The sequence below is a fragment of the Musca autumnalis genome, unplaced genomic scaffold, assembly GCF_047663935.1.
Source record: "Musca autumnalis isolate F117 unplaced genomic scaffold, ASM4766393v1 scaffold_5, whole genome shotgun sequence".
NCBI classification, from domain to species: Eukaryota; Metazoa; Arthropoda; class Insecta; order Diptera; family Muscidae; genus Musca; species Musca autumnalis.
This window is the reverse complement of record NW_027412088.1, coordinates 4,418,586-4,439,633: the sequence shown is the minus strand read 5'-3', so window position 1 is coordinate 4,439,633 and position 21,048 is coordinate 4,418,586. Positions and strand designations below refer to the sequence as shown.

The 21,048-nt window shown below is 36.3% G+C and overlaps 1 long non-coding RNA gene across 1 annotated transcript; it reads right to left on the bottom strand.

Moving 5' to 3' along the window:
• Positions 1–1,330: 1,330 nt before the first annotated feature.
• Positions 1,331–19,099, bottom strand: LOC141387659 (uncharacterized). Its single transcript, XR_012408593.1, has 4 exons — positions 18,983–19,099; positions 4,578–4,689; positions 4,307–4,518; positions 1,331–1,478 (listed from the first exon to the last, which is right to left on the bottom strand). It is a non-coding gene; the product is annotated as an uncharacterized lncRNA (long non-coding RNA).
• Between the last annotated feature and the right edge of the window lie 1,949 nt (positions 19,100–21,048).

Below are 21,048 nucleotides of genomic sequence, written 5' to 3'. Positions count from 1 at the left end.
GTTCGGAATAATAGATGCAAATTTTATGCCAAAAGCCAGCTAGTCAAACATAAAATAAACGTTATGGCTTGTGTAGTATAGCGTGCATGGATGTTTCTGTGGACCATGTGGGAGGAGTCCATTTGCATATGGCGGCATTGTGGCAACGTTTATAGTCAATCCTAGCCTAAGGATTAGTTTTCCTTCCATGATGATGTTGCTGTCGCTTGTGTTCGCCGTTTTCGTTTGTAGTTTTCGCTTTTATGAAATTCCTCCCTGTGCAAGCTTTGTTTGGAGTTGTTGTTTATTTGGGAAAGTGTGTTAATTTCCATAAATTTGTTCCATTGATTTAGATTCGCCATGCATTAGATTGCCAGCGGGATAACCTTAGTTGACCTATTTATATGGTAGATTTATGACTAAAATGAATGATCGCTGACGTTCTCCTGTAAATAACTACTGAATGAGTTAAAGATTAGTCCACACTTCCATATCCGTATTTACTGATTTTCCTATGCCACAATTTATTTTCAAGTTTGATACAAATGAAAATGGAAATATTTATTGCTCTAACAAACGGTAGAAGGAAATGCAAGGTGATGGATGGATGTGTGTATTTATGTTTGTACATAAATGTGTACACAACTGCCATGCTATTGCTATCTGTTGCGCCTACAACAATTTACACAGAAGTCGAGCAACACCATTTCCAGAAGATTAGTATTGAATGTTTTTTTTATGAATTTTTGTGCATGTTTTTATATGTTCCAATGTATTAAAAAATATTTTAAAAAAAAAATAAAAAATGTTTACAATTTTATTTTCAAAAAATTTAAATTTTTTAAAAATTAAAAAAATACTCCTTGGTTTTTAATAAAACTCATATATTAATTTGTGTAAAAAAGGTACAATTCATAAGGGGTAATGGTAAAACACGCATTTTACATTTGAATCAATTTAAAAAGCGTTAAACGGACAGAACTGGACGGCTAAAAAGGTTACCCTCATTCATCTTCTTGCGAAAACGAAACTTTGTTCCATTCTGTTCTCTAAAAGTTCTATTATATATTTTGACTTAATTTTTGATTTCCTTAGTTTCAATATGATTACCATCAAATACCATATAGAAATTAACTATCGTAGACGACAAAAAGTTTGGGTTTTGGCCAGGAAAATCGATTTCTGAACCATTGTTCGTCGAAAACTTTTAAAAAATTAAGATATGTGCTGATGAATATAAGCACATAGAAGTGAGTCTTATTGGTATGGAGCCTTTGTGTGGCCTTGCTGGATGATACTTTCACATACGAAAATATGAACTAGCAAATTAAGCAAATTGTTTACCTCATTGAGCGTGAGTTCCCTGGAGCATATACCTTTTGGAGGTTCTAAGGTTAGGTTTGGGGATGTGTAGTCAATATATATTGACTACGCCACTCGGAGACCTTTCGGTCGATTGTGATCATCCATAAATCAGAAGAAAAGAGGTTCAGAATTACCTGAAAAGACGAAAGAAGAGAAAAGTAAAGAAAAGAGGGTGGGGTTGGGAAAGTAATAATAAATGGATTATTAAAGATGAAGATGTAATAAAGAAAGGAGGATTGTTTATTTGGTGATGGTAGAAAACTGTCAGAGAAGTAGTTACGCTTATGGGTCGCGCCGTCCCAGCCAATTCAAATTTTTGATGATGTTGTTTATGATTGTTGGTTCCATGTTTGAGTAGAAGGTTAAGCTTGGAGGAAAGCATACTCCTGTGAATCTATATCGCTTTCGAGTTAACATCGGACAACGACATAAAATATGCTCAATAGTCTCCGTTTCCTCCTCATCTTCACAGAGCCTGCAATAGTCCACGCCATCATCCTGCCATTTGCCGATAAAAGCTCGGATGCTGCAATGACCGGTAATGGGTCCCGTCAATACCCTGATTTCTGATTTGCTCAAATTTAAAAGTGAAGTTGTTCTGTTTGTTTATAGAGTCGGCCAAATGGCCCTTGACACGTTGCACCTTGGTTCATTATGCCATAGTTCCTTGGCTCGTTCTTCAAAGAACGTCTCCACTCTGGTTTGGTTTGATTGTATCAATGATTGCTACACTTGTTGATTGGGATCCATGTCTTGCCAATTCATTTGCCTTCTCGTTTCCCACAATGTCACCGTGTCCCGGTACCCAGCAGAGTCGGACAGCGTTTGTGAGGTTCGCCAAAGCAGTTCTACACTCAAGAACGGCCTCAGACTTGATGTTGGAGGATTTGATGGCTTTAAGAGCCGGCTGACTATCAACGAAGATAGTCACCGGTTCAAATTTCTGCATCCAGACTTTTTATCAACTCTGCAGCCATTTTGATCGCCAAGATTTCTGCTTGGAAAACACTACAGTCGCTGTTCAACCTATATGAGTATTCGAGACAAAGCTTTTCGCTGTAGACGCCAGTTCCGGTACCTTCTTCCATCTTGGAATACGACCTCAAATAACGACCTCAAAATCTTCAAATCTTTGAATTGGTGATAAGTAGTCGCTAAATTTCCCCTGCAGATTTAAGCTAAGGTTTGGTCCTAGCTTCCGAAGAATGCATGCATGTCCATAAGTGCTGTCACACCAACGATTCAATTTATGTAGCCTTAGGTCACTACGTCCTGCTTGACCTTTGATGCTGAGTCTCATGGGCAAGAGGTTCAACATCGCATTTAGAGCTGCTTGTGGTGTACTTCTAAAAGCTCCAGTTATCAGGATCGAGGCTGCCATTTGCACCTTGTCTATGTTGCCGGAGTTCGATTTATGTCGAAGCGCATGCCACCAGACAAGACATCCGTAGGATAAGATGGGTCTCACAATAGTATTATACAGCCAGTGTATAATAGCTGGATTTAATCCCCAGCTTTTCCCAATCGAATTCTTACATGAATAAAGTGCAATCATACCTATCTTCGTCCGTTCCTCGACGTTCCTGTTCCATCTCAATTGAGAATCCAGGATTGTACCTAGGTATTTGGCCTCAGGAGATAGATGCAATTGCACTCCATCCAATGTTGGTGGCACGAAGTCGCCGAGCTTACGCTTTCTGGTGAACAATACCAGTTCTGTTTTCGTTGGATTTACACCAAGGCCATTTGCGGTGGCCCAACGGGACAGCTTTGATGAGGCTCTTTGCATAAGCTCCGATATTGAGGACAAGAATTTGCCAGTTATTAGTATAACCACATCACCCGCGAATGCGAGTTGCTCAGCGAGGCAGTGTCTGCAAAGCTCCTAATCTCCAGATCGATCAGTCGTTCGAGTGTCTTGAGGAGAAAGGAGGATAAACTTATAGGTCTGTAGTCTTTTGTTGCAGAGTGACTGGCTTTCCCCGCTTTGGGGATGTAAGTTACCTTTACCTCCTTCCACAGATCTGGTACGCAGGAAAGAAACAAACAGGCCCTGAAGATCTCCTCCAGAATTAGGTATATCTGCGGTGCGGCATCGCAGGAATTATTCCATCTGGACCAGGTGACTTATAGGATTTTAATGTACTTACTGCCCACTTTATTTTGTTTCTGCTTACAACCTTATCGATGAGGCTCTCGCCCACTGACTCTTGGACTTGGAAGTTGTCACATTCAATGTGAAGTTTGCTGGCGTCCGTGCAGTCAGGGAAGTGGGTCTCAGCTAGAAGGTTTAGAGTCTCAAGACCTGAGTCTGTCCACGTGTCGTCCGGTTTTTTTATACTACCAATGGATTTTGGGTCCTTGGAGTGTATCTTGCGGAATCTGGCAGCGTCGTTTACTCCTTCTACAGACTCACAGAAACAAACCCATAACTTCTTTTTGGCGCGCTTGATTTCACTCTTGTATTTGTTGAAACTCGCTTTATACGATTCCCAGTCACTGTCAAGTTTCGTCGCGTGCGCCCTGCTATACAGCTTTTTGGTGTTTTTCCGCAGTTCGCCAAGATCCTTGTTCCACCAAAACGGTTGGGATTTCTTCCCAGGAAAAGTTAGTGGACAGGCATCCTTTTGGCAGCGAAGAAGGGTTTATGTTAGGTTGGACACTTTACTGTTAAGCTCAGCAACTGTTAATATTCTTCCGGTGAGTGTCAGTTGATGGTTCGTCAGATCAGTGAACCTGCCCCAGTCCGTCCTTCTCGGGTTCCTATAAGGATTTTGGCGGACTCCGTCGAAAGAGATTTCAAAGTATATCCTCATATGATCCGAAAAGGAGCATTTGTTGGATACCCTCCAGTTCTTGACGACAGAATCATCTATATTTGACAGAGTTAGATCAATGACCTCCTCCCTGTCTCTAATTTTAAAGGTAGGGTCATTTCCTATAAAGTTGAAAATTGACTCACCTCTAGTGTTTGCATCTTTACTGCCCCAGTGGAAATGGTGGGCGTTGGCGTCACATCTAAGGATTACGTTACAAACGCCCAGGTTCTGCTTCAGCACCCTGTGTACCCCCTGATTTGGTAGATCAGGGTCCTCATATGGCATGTGGATTGAGGACAGGAGAGTGGCCTTCCCTCTACCGTTCTCCAGTCGCACCGTGCACATGTCTCCATTACTATAATTAGATAGGAAGATTAGATTAAGGTTCTTCCTACCTATCACACAGGTCCTCACCTTGTCCCCCTCGGACGATGCGACAAAGTGATGGAGATTCTAAGGTATCAACGCTGACGAACACAGTACAGTTCACCTCTTTCCGTTTGCTTAGGTGATCGATTGCCTTGATCTGGAAAAAAAACGAAATAACGCCTCCATTAAATTTATTGTGTATTGTTTTAGATCTTCTGGGTCGAAGTTTTTGGCCAGTAAGCTTTAATCAAAAGAAAATGTTGATCGGACTTGTTCACAGAAGTGCTTGCAATATAATTCTAAAATCATTCAGTTAACGAAAATTACTGTGGAAGCAAACACCATTTGAAGTTCGTCGGTAAATATAATTAAATTAAAAATAAAATTTACCTCATTAACCAATCTTAAGAAGCCACCGACCAACGTTTTATCTCGCCTCGAGCAGAATTCTGGCCTCCATATGAAGTATCATGAAAAGTTAGTTACAATACCTATTTAATTTTTCTTCGGGAAATGGTGTATCAGCACCTACTGCAAACAGCTAATTATAATTGTGACCGTGAACTTGAGACAAAAACACACAAACACCACGAGGGGGGAAACTACACAAATGCAACAAACGCAAACATTGAAGTCAACGTCTTAACATGCTTCACAGCTTGTTGTTGATAATTAAAGTGTCTGGCGGAGATACGGAATTCTCTGAGTGAATGAATGACGGGCCAACTGACTGGTCATTTCATTTCAACACCTTGAGGTAATATTTGTAATGTTCAATCAGTTTTACATTCAGACATAATGTTCCTCATGATAATGTCTTAATAGAAATGTGTAACGGCCGCAATTCTTATTATTCATTCTCTCGAAGCCGTCAACATTTTGTGGGTGTGCCCATCTTCAAAGATAGCCGGAACAATGTTTAACGTAATGCAATCATCGTTTTCATTGTAGCAACCAACAGTAGCAGGCAGCAACATTTTAAATTCAAACAGCCACTTGTCCGGTCACACGGCTCGTTGTGTGCTATAATTCTGTCATACACACTCAAATATGTTAATTGTTTATTTACATTATCGATTTTATTGGTATTCTAATTATGGCCTATTTGTTATTGGCAAATGTTTATGCAGGTGGGTTGTTGTTGTTGCTGTTTTCGAGTGGTAATAGAAATTCATTTTGCCAAATATTTGTTGTGTTATTAATGTAATATTATTATCAAAGTGCAAATAATAGAAATTGCATTCCTTTGGTGGGGATTTCCCTAAATCGTTTTCAAATATACCTATGCATATGAAATGATAGTATTGTTTGTATGCGATTAAGGTTTAGATAAGGAATGTCAATAATAGAAATACTTTCGTTCCAAATGCTAACATTCGCTCCTTTCCAGTACTTTTATCATTAAATTGGCAAAAGAGTGAACTGTAAAAAATTGCATTCGCATATAAATTTGTTCATAACATACAGGCCAAATTTGTCTAGATCAGGCCAATTGTGTTCAGCTTTTACTACTTTTTGCCGTACGGGAAAGTTTTTCAAACAAAAACTTCAAAGAGAGTGCAATACAGAAGTGCAATATCTAGAAGGATTTGGAAAGAAACATCATATTGTGAAACACAGGATTTTCTTAATCTTCTTCAATGGAAAAATGTATGCATGAGTCTGTCGGTACCATACAGACCCGATGATATCATCACATATTATAAATGATAATTTTTTGGATATTTTATATTTATTATCTAACTCGACCGATAAATTATCACTGAACTGTGTGTTTATCACTTGAAATATTTTTATGAACTTCGAGTGCATACAACAAAATCTCATCCCATTTTTTTATGCAATATTTATTTATAAAAAATAAAGGTAAACAATATACAATTCCATTTTTTTTTTGTTAAATATAAACAAAATTATCTTCAAATTCCCCAGGCAATATGAATATTTTTTGATAACAGCTGAGTGATTTGTAGGCAGAAAATTCACGTGATTTAGACAAAATTATTACAGTTGGTGAAGGAGGAGTAACCAAAACAACTCAATCATATTGAAGCGTACATATTTTTGTGCTACATTTTTACTAAATATGCCTACAACAACTAATGCCAAGTTTTGCCATTTCAGGACGAAGGCCATTATTGTGAAATTTTTAATTAATTTAATTAATCAAGTTATATGACCTAAGTAGATTCTATTTACATTCCAAATAAAATTATGTTTTGGTGAAAACCCATTCATTTTCACAGTGTCAACAAAGCAATACGAATTTTTGCTAAAAATATTTAAAATCTGATAAGATTTTGCACTACGTTTCAGACATAAACACTTTATTTGAAAGCGTTTGTATGTATGTGTATGTATGCAGCTTACTTATCATCAAAATTGTAAATACTTTGTTGCCATTAAAAAGTTGCACTCCATGAATAGCCAAATGAAACATATTCCACGCCGTGACTTAGCTCACATAATTGGAATCACTTGAGCTCACTACTGACTGACTCCATAGAAATCAATAAAAAGAATTTCAAGTATATTATGTTACTATTATTTTTATTGAAATTAATAATAAATTATGTGAAAACACGACAAACGAATTGCAATAAATGCCAAAGGGGTTTAAAATTAAAACTATGTGGGTGGTAAATTTGTATATTTGTTATTGCCTTATCATATTATAAACATCAATAAAGTAACATTGAAATACAAAAAAAATATGTGAATTAGTTTCAACTCGTTTAAGTGGTTTTAAAAAAAATGGTGCAAAACATTTGTGATATCTTTGAAATTTTAAGATGAAGATGATGATAAGTTGTTTGGAAATCTCAAGTATTTTTGTGTAGTTAATATGAAACATCTTTATAAATAAGACGTCAACGTTTATTCATTTCATGCTGTGTTTATAAATTACTTGATGTAAGGATCAGTGCTTGACTAATTTTTTGCTATTTTTAGAAATGTCCTATGCAATGAAAAATAGAAAAATATTCGTCAGTAAACACTATTGATTGGAATTTCGGAACAATTAGACATAATTTCCATCGATCCAACGCAGTTCCTCTAAAAATGTGTTAATTTTCCTACTAAGAGCCCTGGTAAATGATATATTAAATGTTGTCTGCATAAACCAATAATTCCCCACTCTGAGAGGGTTCAAGTATATCATTAACCCACTTAGCACCGAGATTTTTTTTTTTTGCGAAAAAAACTTAAAATTTAATATGAAAAAGAAATGTTGAGACTTTCTAAAAAATAACTGTTTTTCTCTAAAACATATAGTTTTCCTGCAATTTGGCTTTCTTTTAAAAATGCCGAAAACTTTGAAGGGTATTATAGGTGTATCCTTACATGACAATCCCTTGGTTTTTGATTGAGAAAATACACTTACTACATTCCTAACAAATCCCTGAATTTCTATGAATGTAACGTTAAGCATTAAATTTTTATGGGATATTTACATTTTTCAAAAAAAGTAGAAAATTACAAAAAGTCGATTTTTTTAATTGCTTGTGTTTTTTTTGCCAAATCCTTGGAAATGCATAGGCCACATGAAACTTTATAAGCGTGTAATGACAGACAACAGACAATACTATGACAATATGCAAAAAACCCACAAAAATATGCGAAAATACCCGAGTTTTACGTTAATTTTTGCAAAATTTTGTTGTGGCGTTTAAACGACCAGTAGCTTTAGATAGAGCACACCTGTCAATACCCCTCCCTTATTAGATTAAATTAAACGATTCCAAAAAATGTTCAAAAAAAGCTTATATCGACCCCTCCAAACAATAGTATGCTAAGTCGACTTAGCATGTTTTCAAGTTCTTTACATTTTTATATTTAACGTCCTTTAATTTAAATTCTGTCAAATTTTGGTAATAATCGGACAATCCGAACAGAAGTTATAAACAAATATTTACTTAGCATAGCACTGAAGGTCAAAGAAATTTCCAAACTTTTAGAGCTTGTCCTGCAAAACTCAATGTTCAGAATTAGCAAACTATTATTTGGAGGTGTCGAACGTCCTTTAACTTAAATTCTGTCAAATTTTGGTAATGATCGGACAATCCGACAGAAGTTATAAACAAATATTGACTTAGCATAGTACGGAAGTTCAAAAAAAGTTCCACACTTTGAGAGCTTCTCCTGCAAAACTCACTTTTTAGACTTAGCATACTATTATTTGGAGGTGTCGATATATAAAAACTTTAAATGCTTTTTGTGCATGAGCTTTTTTATCGAATCACCTTATAATTATAATGTTATTGAATCTTATGTAGCAACTCATCACGGTACGATACAGGGATATGAGGTTGTAAAAAAGTCATAACCCTAATGTACACGTTTTGATATGGCCCCCATAGAAAGGTACCTGCCGAATATCCCAACTAAAAGACTGAAATTTAGAACTTAGTATCCGTTGTGGGTAAAAAACCCATTTCTTCAGAGAATTGTAGGTATTGTCCAAATTATGATATATCTCCTGCGCCGATCCTTTTCGATTTTTTAATGGTTTTAGCCACATTATCCCACAGAAGTGGCTAAAATATGATTGGATATAATTTATGGTGGATGGTATGAAAAGTTTGTCCAGGCCGAACATAACGCTATTTTCACTTGTATTGCTATTATTTTGGATGTACTCTCTTCCATATCTTTTTTGATAATTTAGTTTTAGCTTAAATAGTCTCCTACTATTTTTTCTACTACTCTCTTGTATTTGTTACCTCCGCCCCATTTGTTGTTTACATTCATCCGTCTGGTTGTATGTGTATTTGCGAATCAATTAACATTTAGCTTGACCTTTTTAGAACATACCAGATTGAGAATTCTACAGCCTACGAATTAGCTAGCAAGTATAAATACGGGAGAATACCACATGGTTGAGTGAGTTGTAATTTAAACTGCGAATTAGACTTGTAAGGTAAGTAAAGAGTAACCTAAGTAGAGTAAAGCTTTGTGCAAAGTAACGTCTGGTGTGAATAAGTAAAGTAATTTTAATAAAACATTGTAGAATAGTAATCTAAGCGAATCCGTTTTTCATTTGGTACAAATCGTATCGGGGAATAAACAAACAACGTCCACACCTTGTTAAGACTAATTGCATAACAGTATTTTGAAAGTATTTCATGTGGGCCGGATACAAAGCGGTGATGACCCGATCACTTCAAAAAGGACTATATCGATTTACTCCTTCGGTAACCTCTTACACAAAATTTCAAAATTTTGTGGTACAAAGTGGTACATGAGGTTGTCATTGAGGGGCAAGTCTATACGGCCTGAGAAAGTAAAGTAAATTTATGTTAGGAAAGTCCATACTTCCCGAAATAATGTCCGAAAAGTTTCAAAAAAGCTACGCTCAGCCTAAAGGGCTAAAGAGGGTATTTACATTCTGATACGATCAAAAACGTTATTCATAGAAATAATGACAGTAGACACCACGTATGTTAAACCCAAAAAATTTTATTATGTCCGTCCGTCTTTCTAGTCGGATGGAGGACACGATAACTCTCGAAAGAAGTAAATAATTTGGTCCATACAGCCTCATATTTAATTCAAATTTGGTTTAAACTCGAAGTTTGAACATATCAGTTCATGTTTCGTTATATCTACGACAATACAGTAACATCGAATTTCGGATATTTTGAAACAGAAGTCTACTTATCAAAAATTCTTGTGACAGATCAAAGTTTTGATTTTATTCCCAATTTTCCATCCGAGTTTGTCAATTGGCAATTTGCGTATTGATCCATGGAAACATCTGCGCCAAAAGTTGTTGATATAGACAATATTTTGGTGCAGTCTCCAAATCCTTCGAGTTCTCCATGGACAGGTGGTAATCTCCCTCAATATTTTGTATTTATTGCACCATTTTGGGGTAATAATAGCCAAAGATCCACACGTTCACATTATTATTAATATTTACTTCTCTATGGGGCTGAGCTGAATGATTGAAGATGTTTTGCATATGAAATAGAAAAACCGAAGAGATTCCCACAAACCCACCATATTATGCGACCTGTTTCGATGTGAGTTACGCAGCTCATCAGACATATCGGGTGTGGAAGTGGCTTCTCTAGTAGTGCTTCGAATTTCATACTTATATCGACATTACTGTAACTGCTAGAATTGTAATTAAGAGACCAAGCTTGCCAACGAATTTTGTTTATTCAAATGCAATGAGCTTTTCCAGCGACGAGGGTTTTCCTGTTACAATCTGCGTGTCCTCCATGACAAACATTTTTTTTTGCACAGCCTTCAAAATGTATCCCAGCGTGGCTCAAGCTGGTTTTCATAACCTCAGCCTTTAGGCTAACGAGGGTTATATTCCGTTATTATGCTGTATTATTTGGGACATATAACATTGTCCTCCAACAAAAATATTGTTACAGGGCCAACATTACAGGGGGAATCACACAATATGTTACAATAAACATTTAGCTCCTCAATTGATGCCAGCTCAACGATAATTCTATATCATTATATTGTGGTTAATGGTAAAAAGAGCGATAAAAACTCTGTATTATATTGAAATCTATAGTGGCAATATCTATAGCTATGTACAGATATCTTTCACAGTAGTCAATAATCACATCGCTTGCCACCGATATTGATGTCATTTTATATTTAAAGTTTTTTAAACATCTTAACCGTCGTAATTTAAGCAGGTTGTAAATAATGCTGATCGCCTTTGCCCCCGGCTGTGTTTATTATTTATTCTTTTTTGGCTATTTTAATCTCTTTTGGAGATTTTTTATGTTGTTTGTTTATGTTAACGTTCTTGTCGCTGATGCCCGGTTGCGGTTCCTTGTTCTTGCTGCTGGTGGTTTATCACAAATGTCAAACTTATGTATATTTATTTATGTATGAATGTAATGAAATATGAAAGCAATTAAGACAAACGAGTGTATTGATTAAGTGTCGCCGAAACTCAAATTTCTTTAAAAACGCAAAGATTTGAAATTAATACGAGAACTTATTAATCGATTACATCATTTGACAATTATTTTAAGCCCAAACAGTAGTGTTGTTGTTGTTTCTATTTATAATATTTCCATAATTGATTCTTTTATCGGAGCTACCACAAGAACATTAGCCGAAAAGCAAGTTTCAATAACTGGATTGGGTTCTGAAATTTATTGTTTGTTTGGTTTCGTTTACTTTTTTCTTCTTTGGCATAATCGATTTGAAGTTGTGTTCAGAAATGCTATCTCAAACTTGTTTTATGAAATTATAATTTCATTTGATCAAGCTATCTATGTACGTAAAAATTCCTCTGCATTGTCCCATACGATGAGATTTCTCTTCAACCGTTCTAATGAAATCAAAATGTAAATTCTTAAATTTAAACATAAATTATATAAATACGTTTTGCTTCTGACCATTTGTTTTGTTTTGGTTATTTGTGGGGTCTACGAAAGGCCACAAAACGATAATGAAAGTGGTCATTCAATGTCAAGAATTTTTGTTGAACTTAAACTGTAGAATTTGAGGAATTTATTACATTCACAAATTTGCCAAGTGGCACAATCACACATCACGGCGGCCCTCTCAACACGCCATAAATTCGTCCATCCACCCACGTTACACCTCTGGCCCCAACCAACCCTTCTGAAATTAATGAAACAAATAACCAATTTAATTCGCCATTAATTTATGTGATCTCAATGACAATTCAGCAAATATTGTGTTAGTCCGATTGGAATCAAGCAATCGGATTGGGTGAGGGCAACCATGACAATTGAAATAGAAAAGAGTGCGTACAGTGTGTGCCTTTCTAACAGTGACCAGCAGAGATTTGTCAATGATCGACAATGATATCACATTTAATTTCAATTAATTGTAGTTTTCTTTTTCTAAATCGTCTTATGATTTATTTTACTTCTATCTCCGTCTGACTGTCTATGTTGTATGGTGGTCCAGTCTAGAACTTGTTTTGTCAAGAGCGTCATTGTCCATCTTTGCTTCATAGTTGCTCACGTCATTTGCATCGTCATCATACCCATCAGCAAAATTCAGGAAAAAGCTAAATTCGAAAACAATAAGTAGCACCCGTAAACGCGAAAAAAGGAGTAGATACGAGTAATGCGAAAAAAATCTGTTCCATCTGGAACCTGGTTAATGGTTAACCATTGTTGCAGGCAGAATTAAAAACGCAAGAAAGAAAAATTAAAATCTTTGATTTATAGTCGATGCGGCTGGTAATTGATTTGTCCATAAACAAACAAGTCCAGTAGAGTTAAGCATTTTTTGGCCCGAAAAACAAGTACCCCGACTTATGCCACACCACCAACACCAAACAACATTTCGTGTTATTAGACGGACTATGGTGATGTTTGATTGGCATTGATTACCGTGTTTATTTCATGTTAAACAGGAATTTCGAATTTGAATTCAACGAATAGACATGAAGGAGATAGTAGTGAATGAGTAAATCTAGAAGAAAGGTAAGAGGGAGCATAGATATTGAGTTTCATATGCAAATACATATGAATAACAAAAATTGTTTTAGGACAAAACAAGGTTTCTCAAGAAAAAAAGTGAATGAAAAATATGGCAAACCTTTAAGAAAATAGGAAAGATGAATGAATGTGCACATAGAATTAGGTTCCTGTAGCTTTTCTGTTCAAGAAGGTATCATTATGTATATATTAGGGTTATTACTTTTTACAACCTCATATCCCTGTATCATAGCGTGATGAGTTTCTACATAAGATTGCATTAAATCTTAGATATGAGGTGATTCGGTGAAAAAATCCTTACGCACAAAATGATTTTAAAGTTTGAATTTATCAGAATTATGGGCAATTTCTTGAAGTCACTGTAAGCAGAGATATAACGGAAAATAAACTTTAGAGCAGAACTCCGATTTACTCGCGAGTAAAAATGGGCCAGTTGCTCTCCTCAACTTGCTCGAATTCAAGAAGAGTTTCACTCGCAAGTGAAATTCGAGCGAACTGGAGTGAGCATTCGGAGCTCTGCTTTAGTGACACATGAGATAACCAAACCGACATAACATATGTTTCTCTCATTTTCTTTAATTCTGAGGATCACAAAAATGTCGAAAACGCTTTTTTCAAAGATATATTTCTTTAACGATAAAAAAAGAAATCAAAATTTTTTAACGTTGTTTGGGCATGACAATATGTGAATGGAATAAACGTTATTTTAGTTATTAGTAGGCTTAACTTTATTCATTCGTACAACAGAAAATAATGTTGGAGAAGATTTTTTTTAATTCATTCATTTTTCACAAAAAAAAATTTATTTTCTTAAATCGATTTTTATATTTTAACACGTTCGTGGACACAGAAAAATCAGAGAGGTGCAAAACGTGACTCCCTATTTTTTCGATATTTGTTTTTTTTTTTGCATTTATTATTAATTAATTATTAATTTTATTATATTTTTATTATATTATGGAAATTTATGAAATTAGTCATATTATGTACATTAATCACAAAAACTTTTTTGGGTGACGTAGGGGATGAATGATTCCAAGCAACGGTCTTGACCGGCTTTAACATGGCAAAGCCCAGGATTTATCTTGGTCCCTCTTTCATCCCAAGCGCGTTCACCCATAAGAACGTTAAAAACTTGGGTTGGGCGTTGGGCTAGTAACTCACCCCGTCAAAACACCGCCTACTATGAAAAAACAAAGAAAAACAAATCCCTTTAAAGTTGACGAACCCCGCCAACGTTTAAGGACCATGATCTGCGAATCTGCACCTGGAATGTCAGGACTCTCTACAGAGCAGGTGCAGTTTGCGCACTGGCAGATATACTTGGCAAGTACAAAGCTGATATTATCGCCTTACAGGAAGTGCGATGGAACCGGGCAGACGTAAAAATAACAAACGATTAAGCACTGTATTATAGCTTCCATGAAACGAAACATGAGCTAGTTGTTGGATTTATGGTAAATAGGAGGCTTAGAAATCTCGTCTCCAGCTTCACTCCTGTTGATGAGAATTGCCACAATACGAATAAAGGCAAAGTTTTTTAACATCAGTCTCATCTGCGCCCAAGAGACCAAGGTTATATTCCACGAGCGCCTAGAGAGAGCATATGACCGCTGCCCTGGCCATGACATTAAGATTGTTCTAGGAGATTTTAATGCTAAAATTGGGAGAGACATATATTTGGTCCCACGATCGGAAAGCTCAGCCTTCATGAGGTAACATCCGACAACGGAATGAGGCTGATCCATTTTGCAGCGGCAAAAACATGGTAGTGAGCAGTACCCGATTCCAACACCTCGACATACACAAGGCCACGTGGATATCCCCAGATGGGAAAACAAGAAACCAGATTGATCATGTTGTGATAGACGGAAGACACTCGTCCAGTGTGTTAGATATCCGATCGATTCGAGGAGCGAACATCGATTCGGACCATTTCCCTGTTTCAGCAAAGGTACGCACACGCCTTAATGTTGCGGCAAAAGTGCGATCTAACACAGGACGGAAGCAGGATGTCGAGAAGCTGCAAACACAACAGATAACACAAGCCTATTCCGCCCAACTGACTCATATGCTGGAAGACGGAACTGCTTGTCCCGATAATGTGGAAGCGCAGTGGCAAAGAATAGCCCACTCACTTCAAACTGCCGCAAAATCTGTGCTTGGGTACCAAAAACCACCACCTGAAAATCTATGCTACGATCAGTAGTGCCGTAAGGCTACTGAAGAAAAGAACGCGACATACAGAGCAACCCTGCATTCAGTAGCAACACGAAGCGCGATAGAAAAATATCGGGAGAAGAGGAGAGAGGAGAAGCGTATTTTCAGCAGGGGTGCCAACTTGGTGGTTTTCCCGCTACTTGTGGTGATTTTTTACGTACAAAAACCACTGTTTAGGCAGGAATGTCAACTGTTTTAAGGTAAAAATCGCTACAGACCTATGGTGCGTATGTGGATGTAGCGATTTTTACCTCGGGACAGTTGACATCCCTGATTTTCAGAAGAAAAAAGAAAGAGCAAGAAAAACGTGAGCGTGAGAAACTCGAGATGTTCAGGAGTCAGAATGAAGTCCGCAAATTTACCAGAGTGTAAAACACCAGACTGAAGGGTATGGTGCAGGCACATTCTCCTGCAAAGATCATGAAGGGAATCTGGTTACTGATACAGATAGCGTACTGAGGATCTGGAAAGCTCTTAGTATCGAATATGGGCGGCGATGAAGATACACCAGAACCAATCGCAAACGACGACGTTGAATGTCTTCCACCTAGCCAAAGCGAGGTCATACCAGCAATTAATCGGCTGAAAAAAAATAAAGCAGAAGGAGCTGATGTGCTGCCAGCCGAACAGTTCAAGACCGGTGGCGAAATGCTGATAAGGAGTATATTAATTACCGAAATTTGGCAGGAAGAGAGCATACCCAACGATTGGAACCTCAGCCTCCTATGTCCCGTAGACATGAAAGAAGACAAGACGGTGTGTACAAACTACGGAGGCATAAGTCTGCTCCCAATCGCATACAAAGTGCTGTCGAGTGTGCTGTGTGAATGTTTAAAACCCATGGTAAATAACATAATCGGTTTTTGACCTGGTAAATCGACAATTGACCAAATCTTCACACTGCGCCAAATGCTGGAGAAGACCCACGAAAGACAGATCGACACATACCACCTGTTCGTCGACTATAAAGCCGCAGGCAAGGTGACAGCCTATCGTGTTACCTATTTAACGTTCTATTGGAAAAGGTCATGCGAGAAGCGAATGTATCCCAGCAAAAATTCGGATCCATTAGTCATTACGTAACCCATTACAAAGTAATGTAAACAAGCTTCTTTTCCCATTACAAGTAATCTGAAAAGTAATGGGATACTTCTTAAAAAAATACAAGGCAAACCTACTTACTTTGCTTCTGACTAAGTAATGAGGACGGTGGCACAGTGAGTGTGTGTCCGACTATAAATCCCAGGGTTGTGTGTTCAACGCTCACTGTCGGCACGCGAGTTTTTTTTAATTAAAAAATAACAGTTCGTGGTCCACATGTGCACTGCACATTTAAGTTCTTAAGCAACCCTTAATGTTCGTGTGCGTGGCACAGTATGTAGTGTCTATGGCTAGAAATCAGAGGGTTCGTGTGTTCAACTCGCACAGCGAGCGAAATAAAATAAAGTAAAATAAAAGTAAGAAGTGTGATTAAATTAAAAAAAAGCTCTACATCAACTGTTCTAAAAATATAATTTTTTTCAACTTACTTTTCAACTTCTATTGGCCACAGAATAACTAGTTATTCTAGTGGTCATAAAATAACTACAAACTGAGTGCGACATGCCCTTGTAAAAATAATGAGGAAGAAAGGGGGTTTGCGAGTACAAAACCCATGATTTTGGGAGGACCTAAACCTAATTTTTTGCAAAACAAAAAATATTACACAATATAATTATTATATACATATCGCTCATTTACTCAAAGAGTGGCATAACTCAACAAATACGTTTTCTGAAATAGCAATTTCTATTTTTTCTGCGATCTCTATTTTACCTTGTGTCAAATTTTCATGTTGATATCTCTAAAACTCTACGAGTTACAGCTCATTTACTACGAGTTTTGAGTTTATGAAGCACTAAAACACTTCAAATCATGCTTTATCTTGCACAGATGATGTTCGCGCATCCGATGTTATTTTGTTTTTAAATTAAAATATGACAACCGGCTCGGGATTTAACACTTCAACCCTTGGGCAGATAATAACGCGTACATTTACTTAATAAACTATTTAAACATTATAAAATGAAGTAGACAACTGGCTTTCGGCAGGAATTTAAGACTTCAGACCTTGGACAGGTGCAAACACCCGCAACGCGAGCAAAATTTTCTTTTTTGAGTTATAATTAGATCCTCGAAATATTTTGTCACTGCTTGTGATACGTACCTCAAAAAGTCTAAATTTTCAAAAAATTATTTTGTCCCACACACAATTTGTAAAAAAAGAAAACATAAGGAAATGAATTTGTAAAATACTAATAAGAATTGTATATGAAAGACTTGAGGGGTGATCTCCACTTGTAAATTTCAGAAAATAGAAAAAAATATTAATCGGAACAATATTGCCTGAAATATCTGAATAACTCTAGCTCGAAAACTAATGATCTAATTATCATATATTATTGTAACCTTATCAATGACACAAAAAATTAATCTTTCATCGATCTATTTGTTTTCTATATTTTTTTGCCCGTTTCATGACCAAAACCCGTCAGTTTTTTAAGCCAAGAATTGAAACTTTGACTTTTTCTGTCCGCCATTTCCCTAAAACCTAATATTTGTTTTAAAAAATCGATCGATAAAGGACTAAAACTTTATTTTCTAAATTAGCCCACAAAAATATATGGCAATCGGCTCATTTATTTTCAAGGTAGATTTGGCACCTCGAAACGCTTTAATAAAAACAGGATTTCTTATACTACAAAATATTTTTCAACAAACTAAATTCAGATATGCTCTTTCAAATGATAAACAAATCTACCAACAAAGTTTCGTAGTTTTCTTGAAAAATGCAAGAAAAATTGCTTTTATTGGGCAGTACAATTTGGGGTTCACCCCTTAAGAATGTATCGTCAAACACAGCGGGACTCCACAGGAGGTGCCATCATTGATTTATAATGCTTACAATGTCCCCATCGTTGCATCAAGCGCGTCGATGGTGTTTCTGTCTGATGTCATTAATATTACGAATGCTTTTATCATAGAAATTTAATCACATTTTTTCAATACTTAATGATGCCACCACCGCCTTAGTTCGGTTTATAAAAGATCATGTGTTCAAAAACACGGGTATTACCCACTGTAATTGAGTCATAAAAGTGTCAATCAAAAAATCTTACTAAATTATTTCTCTTGTCCCTTGATCTCCTTCACGGCTACATTGTTGGCGATAGATTCAAATAAATTTTAAAATTCAATCTGAAAATTACCACCCGTCCGCAACCCTTGTAGTGGTGATTGAGAACAAGATAAGGTCGTAATTGTTAAACTGTTTGTAAATGTAAACGATACCAGAGATACGACGAACGATACAATATCTCTAAAATATGTCAGATAGTTTGGGGTAAGGGAGTGTTAATTGAAACAGGCTGATGGTGGTTTTGAGGTGAGATGAAAATGTAAATACGATTAGTGAGTGAATGCGTCGTCTCGTTGTTGTTTATGCTGTGCTCCAGAGTGGTTGGCCATCAGGTGTGGGCGTTGTTGAGTACTAACTTGTGCTGCCAGCCAACAACCAAATATGCCACAAATAACCAAAAGCTTTCAAATATTTTGTTTCTTAATTTTGCTTTAATTCCTTCTCAATTGCACTACAATTACGTCGAAATATTACGTTTGAGAAAAAAAATAGATTCTGAAATTAAAAAAAAATCACAATTGCCAAACACTTTATTTTAAAACAAAACTGATCACACTATGACACTCATAAATTGTGACGATTGACATACTTACATGTCATGAATGAATTACCAACTGACTGACTAAACGACGGATTGACAATACGACTAAGCTTGCATTTACTGACATTCTGGGCGAGTCATTTGGAGCTGATGTCACAATTCAGATAGCTTTTTGAAATTAAACACTTAACAACTTGAAAATAGAATGAATTGTTGCCGGTCAGTTTGTTATAAACAATTTAAACAAAGCCACAACAAACACGACAAACGAAACGTTTAATAGATTTTATAGATAAACTCTTTATGTACATCAATCGATTGAAGTTTAATTGTTGTTCTCGATATTGATTGTTTATTGTTTAGAATAATAAGAGGTTATTTCTTTTATAGCTAAACAAAAAAAAAATGCAACAACGAATGTGGAAGTATGATAATGAGTGGTGATTTAACTCATACCGTATGCAAACGTCATATTTCAACATTGTATAAAATCGTTACAAATTCTACATTGTTTATTTGAATATGTAATATTTTATTGAATGGAATATAATTGCGTATTCAAACGAGATTCGCTAGAATCAAAAACAATGTTAGGCTTATTCCATTATTTAAAGTTAAATGTTTTATAACAGCACCAATATATAAATTTTTACTGCAGATTTATAACTGATACGTAACAAGTTATAACGTAACACACCAACAATGTAATTGGAATTATATATAACTAACATAACAACTTCAGCAACTTGTTTTATGGGATGACAATACTTTTTGTACAAATTGTATGCCATATTTTGGTATGATTTGATTTGCATTTTTTTAATTTTTTGTCATATTTTTCCATTTATATAGTTGGCTTCAATTTCGCAAAATCAATGCTTAATTAAAATCTTCTTGTAAACATAGTCATAAAATTCTATGTCGTCTATTCCAGGTATCCTAGAATTAATTACCTTTAATTTAAGAATTCAACTTCAGAATTCAGTTTACGTAATATTTGATTAAAAATATTTTATTACAGCAAATCTATCCTTATGGTAAATTAAGGGGTTATGGCCACTTATTGAGCATGAAAAATTACATTTGTCATGATCTTTTACAAGAAATCTATAATTTTTTTTAGAAGATATTGTTTTCGTCTTATAGATCACACCTTCATCTACTTTCGGATTTGTTTTGTTCTGAAAAATGGTCGCCTACGAAACTATGTTTTTACTAAAGCATTTTGCGGTGCCCACCGTGGTGCAATGGTATGCACACCCGCCTTGCACACATAAGGTCGTGGGGTTCGATTCCCCGTGCAGGCAACATCAAAACACTTTTCAACGGTGGCAAAATACCCATCAGTAATGTTGGCGACATTTCCTGAGTATTTCAGCCATGTAAAACTTCTCTACAAAAGTGGTGTCTTACATACGCAGTTCGGACTCGGCGATAAACTGTAGGTCTCATATCATTGAGCTAATATGAATCGGGGTGCACTCATTGATATGAGAGAAGTCTCCCTTTTCCATTATGGGATGTTTGTGGAACAATTATATAGTTTGCGGTGTCCACTGTAGCTCGAAAACGAATAAATCGATCAGCATATGGGATCATTAATAACCTAATAATTAAAAAATATCAATTTTTTAATAAATTGTGAACTGTCAAAATAAAAATTTCGATTTTAACTTAAACAAGTAAAAAAGTATCAGTCGGCTTTGCCGACAGAGATATACCCTCAGCCTGTGCAAATTGAAACACTTTTTTCATAAAACCGGAGGCGACACGCTGATAAGGTGTATTCATCAGCTAGTTAGCACCATCTGGCAAGAAGAACGAGTACCCGACGATTGGAACCTGAGTATCCTGTGCCCCGTCCACAAGAAGGGAGATAAGACTGTATGCTCTAACTATAGGGGCATAAGTCTACTCCCTATTGCCTACAAGATCGTGTCAGGGATATTGTGCGAACGACTAAAGCCAATGGTCAACGAGATAATTGGACCATACCAATGCGGCTTTAGACCTGCCAAGTCCACCATTGACCAGATATTTACCCTGCGGCAAATCCTGGAGAAGACCCAAGAGATGCAGATCGACACCTACCACCTTTTTGTCGATTATAAAGCAGCC